This window comes from Ascaphus truei, unplaced genomic scaffold, assembly GCF_040206685.1.
Source record: "Ascaphus truei isolate aAscTru1 unplaced genomic scaffold, aAscTru1.hap1 HAP1_SCAFFOLD_281, whole genome shotgun sequence".
NCBI classification, from domain to species: domain Eukaryota; kingdom Metazoa; phylum Chordata; class Amphibia; order Anura; family Ascaphidae; genus Ascaphus; species Ascaphus truei.
The window spans coordinates 1-12,144 of NW_027455761.1; the positions used below are offsets into that span (position 1 = coordinate 1).

General features: G+C 48.4%; 9 non-coding genes across 9 annotated transcripts; all 9 read right to left on the minus strand.

The window, feature by feature from the left end:
* Nucleotides 1-350: 350 nt before the first annotated feature.
* LOC142481572 (U1 spliceosomal RNA) lies at nt 351-518 on the minus strand. Its single transcript, XR_012795844.1, has one exon. It is a non-coding gene; the product is annotated as a U1 spliceosomal RNA (small nuclear RNA).
* A 1,261-nt stretch (nt 519-1,779) lies between these two features.
* On the minus strand, nt 1,780-1,947 carry LOC142481686 (U1 spliceosomal RNA). The gene has a single exon (XR_012795955.1). It is a non-coding gene; the product is annotated as a U1 spliceosomal RNA (small nuclear RNA).
* A 1,257-nt stretch (nt 1,948-3,204) lies between these two features.
* LOC142481735 (U1 spliceosomal RNA) lies at nt 3,205-3,372 on the minus strand. The gene has a single exon (XR_012795997.1). It is a non-coding gene; the product is annotated as a U1 spliceosomal RNA (small nuclear RNA).
* A 1,260-nt stretch (nt 3,373-4,632) lies between these two features.
* Nucleotides 4,633-4,800, minus strand: LOC142481746 (U1 spliceosomal RNA). The gene has a single exon (XR_012796008.1). It is a non-coding gene; the product is annotated as a U1 spliceosomal RNA (small nuclear RNA).
* A 1,263-nt stretch (nt 4,801-6,063) lies between these two features.
* LOC142481758 (U1 spliceosomal RNA) lies at nt 6,064-6,231 on the minus strand. Its single transcript, XR_012796020.1, has one exon. It is a non-coding gene; the product is annotated as a U1 spliceosomal RNA (small nuclear RNA).
* A 1,256-nt stretch (nt 6,232-7,487) lies between these two features.
* Nucleotides 7,488-7,655, minus strand: LOC142481578 (U1 spliceosomal RNA). Its single transcript, XR_012795850.1, has one exon. It is a non-coding gene; the product is annotated as a U1 spliceosomal RNA (small nuclear RNA).
* Nucleotides 7,656-8,920: 1,265 nt separating this feature from the next.
* LOC142481589 (U1 spliceosomal RNA) lies at nt 8,921-9,088 on the minus strand. The gene has a single exon (XR_012795861.1). It is a non-coding gene; the product is annotated as a U1 spliceosomal RNA (small nuclear RNA).
* Nucleotides 9,089-10,348: 1,260 nt separating this feature from the next.
* LOC142481600 (U1 spliceosomal RNA) lies at nt 10,349-10,516 on the minus strand. The gene has a single exon (XR_012795872.1). It is a non-coding gene; the product is annotated as a U1 spliceosomal RNA (small nuclear RNA).
* Nucleotides 10,517-11,781: 1,265 nt separating this feature from the next.
* On the minus strand, nt 11,782-11,949 carry LOC142481611 (U1 spliceosomal RNA). Its single transcript, XR_012795883.1, has one exon. It is a non-coding gene; the product is annotated as a U1 spliceosomal RNA (small nuclear RNA).
* Nucleotides 11,950-12,144: the final 195 nt, after the last annotated feature.

A 12,144-nucleotide genomic window follows, 5' to 3' on the forward strand; every position in this document is an offset into this window, starting at 1 on the left:
GGGGAGGGGGTGAAATAAAAACCCCATATCATATCCTGCAAGCAAGGACCGTCCATTTTTTCAAATCCAGATTTGATTGTAAATGTGCTGTTTTTTTCATAAATATATATATACAGTACACAGTATTTGTTTCCCTATTTCCCAATCCACCTGTGAACTTATTCCTAAACGTCTGTGCAGGTACATCATTGTCATTTGTCCCTGTTTGAGATGTTGCTAGCTGGCTATTTATTGTACATGGTGCTCCTTTTTGCCAGCAGTTATTGACCATGCCCAAAGCCCAAGCAGTGGGAATAGCAGCAGCTTGTCTGAACAAACACCTGTTTCTGTTTTTTGTAACCATCCAAAAACAGGGGAGAGCGCGCACGCAGTCCCCCACTACCAGAAATTGTGCAGTCGAGTTTCCCGCATGTGGGGAAATCGCAGAGGTCAGCTAGCTCCAAGTGCAATGAGCTAGCCTCGCCCTGGGAGAGCCACCTGCTGGAGCATGGCTTAAAACTCCCCTGCCAGGTAAGTATGAGTTGCAATGGCGCGCTGGGGGCAACTAGCCCTGTCCCAGGACAACTGTCACCCTTGTGGAGAGAGCAGCTTGGTCATTGGTGCAGCAAGCAACACAGTACCTGAGGCCTAGTATCTGAGCCGCTGCAGCCAGCACCTGCAGCAAGGAGCAGCCTAGGCCATTCCATGCAAACATTTGTGCTGCAGCAGCAGCAGCAGCAGCAGCAGCAGCAGCAGCAGCAATGAATATTTGTCAAACAACATAGATCCAAGACACCCCGTCCTCCTCCCCCCCCCAGAAGAAGCGAAGCAAAGCAAAGCAAAGCAAAGCAAAGCAAAGCAAAGCAAAGCCAAACCAAACCCTCCCCCCCATCCAACAAGCACCCAGAGCAGCCAAGCTTCGCCGTAAGGTACTTCTTCTTGGTTTTAAAAGAAAGAAGCAATCACTTTGAACACCGCTCAGCTCTGTCATTTCAGCTGCCGGAGAGACAGGGGGACACCATATTTCTGGGGTGGCTTTCTACATCTCCCCTACCTGCTGGCACTCTCTTTTTCTGACCTCCACTGACACCTGCTGCTGCTGCATAAAAAGGGAGAGGTGCCCTGTCCTGCTGCCAAACGTGACACTTTGGCCCTTACCAGCATGGCTGCTTACCTGGCATTTGCATAAATATAGAAGCAAGCTAACACTGTCTGCTGCTCCATGGATAGAGATAGATAGATAGATAGATAGATAGATAGATAGATAGATAGATAGAGATGTGTTTTTTGCACAGCTCAGCAGATAGTCTGCAATCTGTTGCTTTTAAATGCTGCTCTTTGTTACTTTGGAGCCTAGAAACTCTAGAACGTACTGTACACTCCCTTTGTGATATCATCACAGGGGGTTGTCTGGCTACAGAGACCCAGACATACCATGTAGAACTAGGGTGGGGAGGGGGTGAAATAAAAACCCCATATCATATCCTGCAAGCAAGGACCGTCCATTTTTTCAAATCCAGATTTGATTGTAAATGTGCTGTTTTTTTCATAAATATATATATACAGTACACAGTATTTGTTTCCCTATTTCCCAATCCACCTGTGAACTTATTCCTAAACGTCTGTGCAGGTACATCATTGTCATTTGTCCCTGTTTGAGATGTTGCTAGCTGGCTATTTATTGTACATGGTGCTCCTTTTTGCCAGCAGTTATTGACCATGCCCAAAGCCCAAGCAGTGGGAATAGCAGCAGCTTGTCTGAACAAACACCTGTTTCTGTTTTTTGTAACCATCCAAAAACAGGGGAGAGCGCGCACGCAGTCCCCCACTACCAGAAATTGTGCAGTCGAGTTTCCCGCATGTGGGGAAATCGCAGAGGTCAGCTAGCTCCAAGTGCAATGAGCTAGCCTCGCCCTGGGAGAGCCACCTGCTGGAGCATGGCTTAAAACTCCCCTGCCAGGTAAGTATGAGTTGCAATGGCGCGCTGGGGGCAACTAGCCCTGTCCCAGGACAACTGTCACCCTTGTGGAGAGAGCAGCTTGGTCATTGGTGCAGCAAGCAACACAGTACCTGAGGCCTAGTATCTGAGCCGCTGCAGCCAGCACCTGCAGCAAGGAGCAGCCTAGGCCATTCCATGCAAACATTTGTGCTGCAGCAGCAGCAGCAGCAGCAGCAGCAGCAGCAGCAGCAATGAATATTTGTCAAACAACATAGATCCAAGACACCCCGTCCTCCTCCCCCCCCCAGAAGCGAAGCAAGCAAAGCAAAGCAAAGCAAAGCAAAGCAAAGCAAAGCAAAGCCAAACCAAACCCTCCCCCCCATCCAACAAGCACCCAGAGCAGCCAAGCTTCGCCGTAAGGTACTTCTTCTTGGTTTTAAAAGAAAGAAGCAATCACTTTGAACACCGCTCAGCTCTGTCATTTCAGCTGCCGGAGAGACAGGGGGACACCATATTTCTGGGGTGGCTTTCTACATCTCCCCTACCTGCTGGCACTCTCTTTTTCTGACCTCCACTGACACCTGCTGCTGCTGCATAAAAAGGGAGAGGTGCCCTGTCCTGCTGCCAAACGTGACACTTTGGCCCTTACCAGCATGGCTGCTTACCTGGCATTTGCATAAATATAGAAGCAAGCTAACACTGTCTGCTGCTCCATGGATAGAGATAGATAGATAGATAGATAGATAGATAGATAGATAGATAGAGATTGTTTTTTGCACAGCTCAGCAGATAGTCTGCAATCTGTTGCTTTTAAATGCTGCTCTTTGTTACTTTGGAGCCTAGAAACTCTAGAACGTACTGTACACTCCCTTTGTGATATCATCACAGGGGGTTGTCTGGCTACAGAGACCCAGACATACCATGTAGAACTAGGGTGGGGAGGGGGTGAAATAAAAACCCCATATCATATCCTGCAAGCAAGGACCGTCCATTTTTTCAAATCCAGATTTGATTGTAAATGTGCTGTTTTTTTCATAAATATATATATACAGTACACAGTATTTGTTTCCCTATTTCCCAATCCACCTGTGAACTTATTCCTAAACGTCTGTGCAGGTACATCATTGTCATTTGTCCCTGTTTGAGATGTTGCTAGCTGGCTATTTATTGTACATGGTGCTCCTTTTTGCCAGCAGTTATTGACCATGCCCAAAGCCCAAGCAGTGGGAATAGCAGCAGCTTGTCTGAACAAACACCTGTTTCTGTTTTTTGTAACCATCCAAAAACAGGGGAGAGCGCGCACGCAGTCCCCCACTACCAGAAATTGTGCAGTCGAGTTTCCCGCATGTGGGGAAATCGCAGAGGTCAGCTAGCTCCAAGTGCAATGAGCTAGCCTCGCCCTGGGAGAGCCACCTGCTGGAGCATGGCTTAAAACTCCCCTGCCAGGTAAGTATGAGTTGCAATGGCGCGCTGGGGGCAACTAGCCCTGTCCCAGGACAACTGTCACCCTTGTGGAGAGAGCAGCTTGGTCATTGGTGCAGCAAGCAACACAGTACCTGAGGCCTAGTATCTGAGCCGCTGCAGCCAGCACCTGCAGCAAGGAGCAGCCTAGGCCATTCCATGCAAACATTTGTGCTGCAGCAGCAGCAGCAGCAGCAGCAGCAGCAGCAGCAGCAATGAATATTTGTCAAACAACATAGATCCAAGACACCCCGTCCTCCTCCCCCCCCCAGAAGCGAAGCGAAGCAAAGCAAAGCAAAGCAAAGCAAAGCAAAGCAAAGCAAAGCCAAACCAAACCCTCCCCCCCATCCAACAAGCACCCAGAGCAGCCAAGCTTCGCCGTAAGGTACTTCTTCTTGGTTTTAAAAGAAAGAAGCAATCACTTTGAACACCGCTCAGCTCTGTCATTTCAGCTGCCGGAGAGACAGGGGGACACCATATTTCTGGGGTGGCTTTCTACATCTCCCCTACCTGCTGGCACTCTCTTTTTCTGACCTCCACTGACACCTGCTGCTGCTGCATAAAAAGGGAGAGGTGCCCTGTCCTGCTGCCAAACGTGACACTTTGGCCCTTACCAGCATGGCTGCTTACCTGGCATTTGCATAAATATAGAAGCAAGCTAACACTGTCTGCTGCTCCATGGATAGATAGATAGATAGATAGATAGATAGATAGATAGATAGATAGATAGAGATTGTTTTTTGCACAGCTCAGCAGATAGTCTGCAATCTGTTGCTTTTAAATGCTGCTCTTTGTTACTTTGGAGCCTAGAAACTCTAGAACGTACTGTACACTCCCTTTGTGATATCATCACAGGGGGTTGTCTGGCTACAGAGACCCAGACATACCATGTAGAACTAGGGTGGGGAGGGGGTGAAATAAAAACCCCATATCATATCCTGCAAGCAAGGACCGTCCATTTTTTCAAATCCAGATTTGATTGTAAATGTGCTGTTTTTTTCATAAATATATATATACAGTACACAGTATTTGTTTCCCTATTTCCCAATCCACCTGTGAACTTATTCCTAAACGTCTGTGCAGGTACATCATTGTCATTTGTCCCTGTTTGAGATGTTGCTAGCTGGCTATTTATTGTACATGGTGCTCCTTTTTGCCAGCAGTTATTGACCATGCCCAAAGCCCAAGCAGTGGGAATAGCAGCAGCTTGTCTGAACAAACACCTGTTTCTGTTTTTTGTAACCATCCAAAAACAGGGGAGAGCGCGCACGCAGTCCCCCACTACCAGAAATTGTGCAGTCGAGTTTCCCGCATGTGGGGAAATCGCAGAGGTCAGCTAGCTCCAAGTGCAATGAGCTAGCCTCGCCCTGGGAGAGCCACCTGCTGGAGCATGGCTTAAAACTCCCCTGCCAGGTAAGTATGAGTTGCAATGGCGCGCTGGGGGCAACTAGCCCTGTCCCAGGACAACTGTCACCCTTGTGGAGAGAGCAGCTTGGTCATTGGTGCAGCAAGCAACACAGTACCTGAGGCCTAGTATCTGAGCCGCTGCAGCCAGCACCTGCAGCAAGGAGCAGCCTAGGCCATTCCATGCAAACATTTGTGCTGCAGCAGCAGCAGCAGCAGCAGCAGCAGCAGCAGCAGCAATGAATATTTGTCAAACAACATAGATCCAAGACACCCCGTCCTCCTCCCCCCCCCAGAAGCGAAGCGAAGCAAAGCAAAGCAAAGCAAAGCAAAGCAAAGCAAAGCAAAGCCAAACCAAACCCTCCCCCCCATCCAACAAGCACCCAGAGCAGCCAAGCTTCGCCGTAAGGTACTTCTTCTTGGTTTTAAAAGAAAGAAGCAATCACTTTGAACACCGCTCAGCTCTGTCATTTCAGCTGCCGGAGAGACAGGGGGACACCATATTTCTGGGGTGGCTTTCTACATCTCCCCTACCTGCTGGCACTCTCTTTTTCTGACCTCCACTGACACCTGCTGCTGCTGCATAAAAAGGGAGAGGTGCCCTGTCCTGCTGCCAAACGTGACACTTTGGCCCTTACCAGCATGGCTGCTTACCTGGCATTTGCATAAATATAGAAGCAAGCTAACACTGTCTGCTGCTCCATGGATAGAGATAGATAGATAGATAGATAGATAGATAGATAGATAGATAGATAGATGATTGTTTTTTGCACAGCTCAGCAGATAGTCTGCAATCTGTTGCTTTTAAATGCTGCTCTTTGTTACTTTGGAGCCTAGAAACTCTAGAACGTACTGTACACTCCCTTTGTGATATCATCACAGGGGGTTGTCTGGCTACAGAGACCCAGACATACCATGTAGAACTAGGGTGGGGAGGGGGTGAAATAAAAACCCCATATCATATCCTGCAAGCAAGGACCGTCCATTTTTTCAAATCCAGATTTGATTGTAAATGTGCTGTTTTTTTCATAAATATATATATACAGTACACAGTATTTGTTTCCCTATTTCCCAATCCACCTGTGAACTTATTCCTAAACGTCTGTGCAGGTACATCATTGTCATTTGTCCCTGTTTGAGATGTTGCTAGCTGGCTATTTATTGTACATGGTGCTCCTTTTTGCCAGCAGTTATTGACCATGCCCAAAGCCCAAGCAGTGGGAATAGCAGCAGCTTGTCTGAACAAACACCTGTTTCTGTTTTTTGTAACCATCCAAAAACAGGGGAGAGCGCGCACGCAGTCCCCCACTACCAGAAATTGTGCAGTCGAGTTTCCCGCATGTGGGGAAATCGCAGAGGTCAGCTAGCTCCAAGTGCAATGAGCTAGCCTCGCCCTGGGAGAGCCACCTGCTGGAGCATGGCTTAAAACTCCCCTGCCAGGTAAGTATGAGTTGCAATGGCGCGCTGGGGGCAACTAGCCCTGTCCCAGGACAACTGTCACCCTTGTGGAGAGAGCAGCTTGGTCATTGGTGCAGCAAGCAACACAGTACCTGAGGCCTAGTATCTGAGCCGCTGCAGCCAGCACCTGCAGCAAGGAGCAGCCTAGGCCATTCCATGCAAACATTTGTGCTGCAGCAGCAGCAGCAGCAGCAGCAGCAGCAGCAGCAGCAATGAATATTTGTCAAACAACATAGATCCAAGACACCCCGTCCTCCTCCCCCCCCCAGAGAAGCGAAGCAAAGCAAAGCAAAGCAAAGCAAAGCAAAGCAAAGCAAAGCCAAACCAAACCCTCCCCCCCATCCAACAAGCACCCAGAGCAGCCAAGCTTCGCCGTAAGGTACTTCTTCTTGGTTTTAAAAGAAAGAAGCAATCACTTTGAACACCGCTCAGCTCTGTCATTTCAGCTGCCGGAGAGACAGGGGGACACCATATTTCTGGGGTGGCTTTCTACATCTCCCCTACCTGCTGGCACTCTCTTTTTCTGACCTCCACTGACACCTGCTGCTGCTGCATAAAAAGGGAGAGGTGCCCTGTCCTGCTGCCAAACGTGACACTTTGGCCCTTACCAGCATGGCTGCTTACCTGGCATTTGCATAAATATAGAAGCAAGCTAACACTGTCTGCTGCTCCATGGATAGAGATAGATAGATAGATAGATAGATAGATAGATAGATAGATAGATGATTGTTTTTTGCACAGCTCAGCAGATAGTCTGCAATCTGTTGCTTTTAAATGCTGCTCTTTGTTACTTTGGAGCCTAGAAACTCTAGAACGTACTGTACACTCCCTTTGTGATATCATCACAGGGGGTTGTCTGGCTACAGAGACCCAGACATACCATGTAGAACTAGGGTGGGGAGGGGGTGAAATAAAAACCCCATATCATATCCTGCAAGCAAGGACCGTCCATTTTTTCAAATCCAGATTTGATTGTAAATGTGCTGTTTTTTTCATAAATATATATATACAGTACACAGTATTTGTTTCCCTATTTCCCAATCCACCTGTGAACTTATTCCTAAACGTCTGTGCAGGTACATCATTGTCATTTGTCCCTGTTTGAGATGTTGCTAGCTGGCTATTTATTGTACATGGTGCTCCTTTTTGCCAGCAGTTATTGACCATGCCCAAAGCCCAAGCAGTGGGAATAGCAGCAGCTTGTCTGAACAAACACCTGTTTCTGTTTTTTGTAACCATCCAAAAACAGGGGAGAGCGCGCACGCAGTCCCCCACTACCAGAAATTGTGCAGTCGAGTTTCCCGCATGTGGGGAAATCGCAGAGGTCAGCTAGCTCCAAGTGCAATGAGCTAGCCTCGCCCTGGGAGAGCCACCTGCTGGAGCATGGCTTAAAACTCCCCTGCCAGGTAAGTATGAGTTGCAATGGCGCGCTGGGGGCAACTAGCCCTGTCCCAGGACAACTGTCACCCTTGTGGAGAGAGCAGCTTGGTCATTGGTGCAGCAAGCAACACAGTACCTGAGGCCTAGTATCTGAGCCGCTGCAGCCAGCACCTGCAGCAAGGAGCAGCCTAGGCCATTCCATGCAAACATTTGTGCTGCAGCAGCAGCAGCAGCAGCAGCAGCAGCAGCAGCAGCAATGAATATTTGTCAAACAACATAGATCCAAGACACCCCGTCCTCCTCCCCCCCCCAGAAGCGAAGCGAAGCAAAGCAAAGCAAAGCAAAGCAAAGCAAAGCAAAGCAAAGCCAAACCAAACCCTCCCCCCCATCCAACAAGCACCCAGAGCAGCCAAGCTTCGCCGTAAGGTACTTCTTCTTGGTTTTAAAAGAAAGAAGCAATCACTTTGAACACCGCTCAGCTCTGTCATTTCAGCTGCCGGAGAGACAGGGGGACACCATATTTCTGGGGTGGCTTTCTACATCTCCCCTACCTGCTGGCACTCTCTTTTTCTGACCTCCACTGACACCTGCTGCTGCTGCATAAAAAGGGAGAGGTGCCCTGTCCTGCTGCCAAACGTGACACTTTGGCCCTTACCAGCATGGCTGCTTACCTGGCATTTGCATAAATATAGAAGCAAGCTAACACTGTCTGCTGCTCCATGGATAGAGATAGATAGATAGATAGATAGATAGATAGATAGATAGATAGATAGATGAGATTGTTTTTTGCACAGCTCAGCAGATAGTCTGCAATCTGTTGCTTTTAAATGCTGCTCTTTGTTACTTTGGAGCCTAGAAACTCTAGAACGTACTGTACACTCCCTTTGTGATATCATCACAGGGGGTTGTCTGGCTACAGAGACCCAGACATACCATGTAGAACTAGGGTGGGGAGGGGGTGAAATAAAAACCCCATATCATATCCTGCAAGCAAGGACCGTCCATTTTTTCAAATCCAGATTTGATTGTAAATGTGCTGTTTTTTTCATAAATATATATATACAGTACACAGTATTTGTTTCCCTATTTCCCAATCCACCTGTGAACTTATTCCTAAACGTCTGTGCAGGTACATCATTGTCATTTGTCCCTGTTTGAGATGTTGCTAGCTGGCTATTTATTGTACATGGTGCTCCTTTTTGCCAGCAGTTATTGACCATGCCCAAAGCCCAAGCAGTGGGAATAGCAGCAGCTTGTCTGAACAAACACCTGTTTCTGTTTTTTGTAACCATCCAAAAACAGGGGAGAGCGCGCACGCAGTCCCCCACTACCAGAAATTGTGCAGTCGAGTTTCCCGCATGTGGGGAAATCGCAGAGGTCAGCTAGCTCCAAGTGCAATGAGCTAGCCTCGCCCTGGGAGAGCCACCTGCTGGAGCATGGCTTAAAACTCCCCTGCCAGGTAAGTATGAGTTGCAATGGCGCGCTGGGGGCAACTAGCCCTGTCCCAGGACAACTGTCACCCTTGTGGAGAGAGCAGCTTGGTCATTGGTGCAGCAAGCAACACAGTACCTGAGGCCTAGTATCTGAGCCGCTGCAGCCAGCACCTGCAGCAAGGAGCAGCCTAGGCCATTCCATGCAAACATTTGTGCTGCAGCAGCAGCAGCAGCAGCAGCAGCAGCAGCAGCAGCAATGAATATTTGTCAAACAACATAGATCCAAGACACCCCGTCCTCCTCCCCCCCCCAGAAGCGAAGCAAAGCAAAGCAAAGCAAAGCAAAGCAAAGCAAAGCAAAGCCAAACCAAACCCTCCCCCCCATCCAACAAGCACCCAGAGCAGCCAAGCTTCGCCGTAAGGTACTTCTTCTTGGTTTTAAAAGAAAGAAGCAATCACTTTGAACACCGCTCAGCTCTGTCATTTCAGCTGCCGGAGAGACAGGGGGACACCATATTTCTGGGGTGGCTTTCTACATCTCCCCTACCTGCTGGCACTCTCTTTTTCTGACCTCCACTGACACCTGCTGCTGCTGCATAAAAAGGGAGAGGTGCCCTGTCCTGCTGCCAAACGTGACACTTTGGCCCTTACCAGCATGGCTGCTTACCTGGCATTTGCATAAATATAGAAGCAAGCTAACACTGTCTGCTGCTCCATGGATGAGATAGATAGATAGATAGATAGATAGATAGATAGATAGATAGATAGATAGAGATTGTTTTTTGCACAGCTCAGCAGATAGTCTGCAATCTGTTGCTTTTAAATGCTGCTCTTTGTTACTTTGGAGCCTAGAAACTCTAGAACGTACTGTACACTCCCTTTGTGATATCATCACAGGGGGTTGTCTGGCTACAGAGACCCAGACATACCATGTAGAACTAGGGTGGGGAGGGGGTGAAATAAAAACCCCATATCATATCCTGCAAGCAAGGACCGTCCATTTTTTCAAATCCAGATTTGATTGTAAATGTGCTGTTTTTTTCATAAATATATATATACAGTACACAGTATTTGTTTCCCTATTTCCCAATCCACCTGTGAACTTATTCCTAAACGTCTGTGCAGGTACATCATTGTCATTTGTCCCTGTTTGAGATGTTGCTAGCTGGCTATTTATTGTACATGGTGCTCCTTTTTGCCAGCAGTTATTGACCATGCCCAAAGCCCAAGCAGTGGGAATAGCAGCAGCTTGTCTGAACAAACACCTGTTTCTGTTTTTTGTAACCATCCAAAAACAGGGGAGAGCGCGCACGCAGTCCCCCACTACCAGAAATTGTGCAGTCGAGTTTCCCGCATGTGGGGAAATCGCAGAGGTCAGCTAGCTCCAAGTGCAATGAGCTAGCCTCGCCCTGGGAGAGCCACCTGCTGGAGCATGGCTTAAAACTCCCCTGCCAGGTAAGTATGAGTTGCAATGGCGCGCTGGGGGCAACTAGCCCTGTCCCAGGACAACTGTCACCCTTGTGGAGAGAGCAGCTTGGTCATTGGTGCAGCAAGCAACACAGTACCTGAGGCCTAGTATCTGAGCCGCTGCAGCCAGCACCTGCAGCAAGGAGCAGCCTAGGCCATTCCATGCAAACATTTGTGCTGCAGCAGCAGCAGCAGCAGCAGCAGCAGCAGCAGCAGCAATGAATATTTGTCAAACAACATAGATCCAAGACACCCCGTCCTCCTCCCCCCCCCAGAAGCGAAGCGAAGCAAAGCAAAGCAAAGCAAAGCAAAGCAAAGCAAAGCAAAGCCAAACCAAACCCTCCCCCCCATCCAACAAGCACCCAGAGCAGCCAAGCTTCGCCGTAAGGTACTTCTTCTTGGTTTTAAAAGAAAGAAGCAATCACTTTGAACACCGCTCAGCTCTGTCATTTCAGCTGCCGGAGAGACAGGGGGACACCATATTTCTGGGGTGGCTTTCTACATCTCCCCTACCTGCTGGCACTCTCTTTTTCTGACCTCCACTGACACCTGCTGCTGCTGCATAAAAAGGGAGAGGTGCCCTGTCCTGCTGCCAAACGTGACACTTTGGCCCTTACCAGCATGGCTGCTTACCTGGCATTTGCATAAATATAGAAGCAAGCTAACACTGTCTGCTGCTCCATGGATGAGATAGATAGATAGATAGATAGATAGATAGATAGATAGATAGATAGATAGAGATTGTTTTTTGCACAGCTCAGCAGATAGTCTGCAATCTGTTGCTTTTAAATGCTGCTCTTTGTTACTTTGGAGCCTAGAAACTCTAGAACGTACTGTACACTCCCTTTGTGATATCATCACAGGGGGTTGTCTGGCTACAGAGACCCAGACATACCATGTAGAACTAGGGTGGGGAGGGGGTGAAATAAAAACCCCATATCATATCCTGCAAGCAAGGACCGTCCATTTTTTCAAATCCAGATTTGATTGTAAATGTGCTGTTTTTTTCATAAATATATATATACAGTACACAGTATTTGTTTCCCTATTTCCCAATCCACCTGTGAACTTATTCCTAAACGTCTGTGCAGGTACATCATTGTCATTTGTCCCTGTTTGAGATGTTGCTAGCTGGCTATTTATTGTACATGGTGCTCCTTTTTGCCAGCAGTTATTGACCATGCCCAAAGCCCAAGCAGTGGGAATAGCAGCAGCTTGTCTGAACAAACACCTGTTTCTGTTTTTTGTAACCATCCAAAAACAGGGGAGAGCGCGCACGCAGTCCCCCACTACCAGAAATTGTGCAGTCGAGTTTCCCGCATGTGGGGAAATCGCAGAGGTCAGCTAGCTCCAAGTGCAATGAGCTAGCCTCGCCCTGGGAGAGCCACCTGCTGGAGCATGGCTTAAAACTCCCCTGCCAGGTAAGTATGAGTTGCAATGGCGCGCTGGGGGCAACTAGCCCTGTCCCAGGACAACTGTCACCCTTGTGGAGAGAGCAGCTTGGTCATTGGTGCAGCAAGCAACACAGTACCTGAGGCCTAGTATCTGAGCCGCTGCAGCCAGCACCTGCAGCAAGGAGCAGCCTAGGCCATTCCATGCAAACATTTGTGCTGCAGCAGCAGCA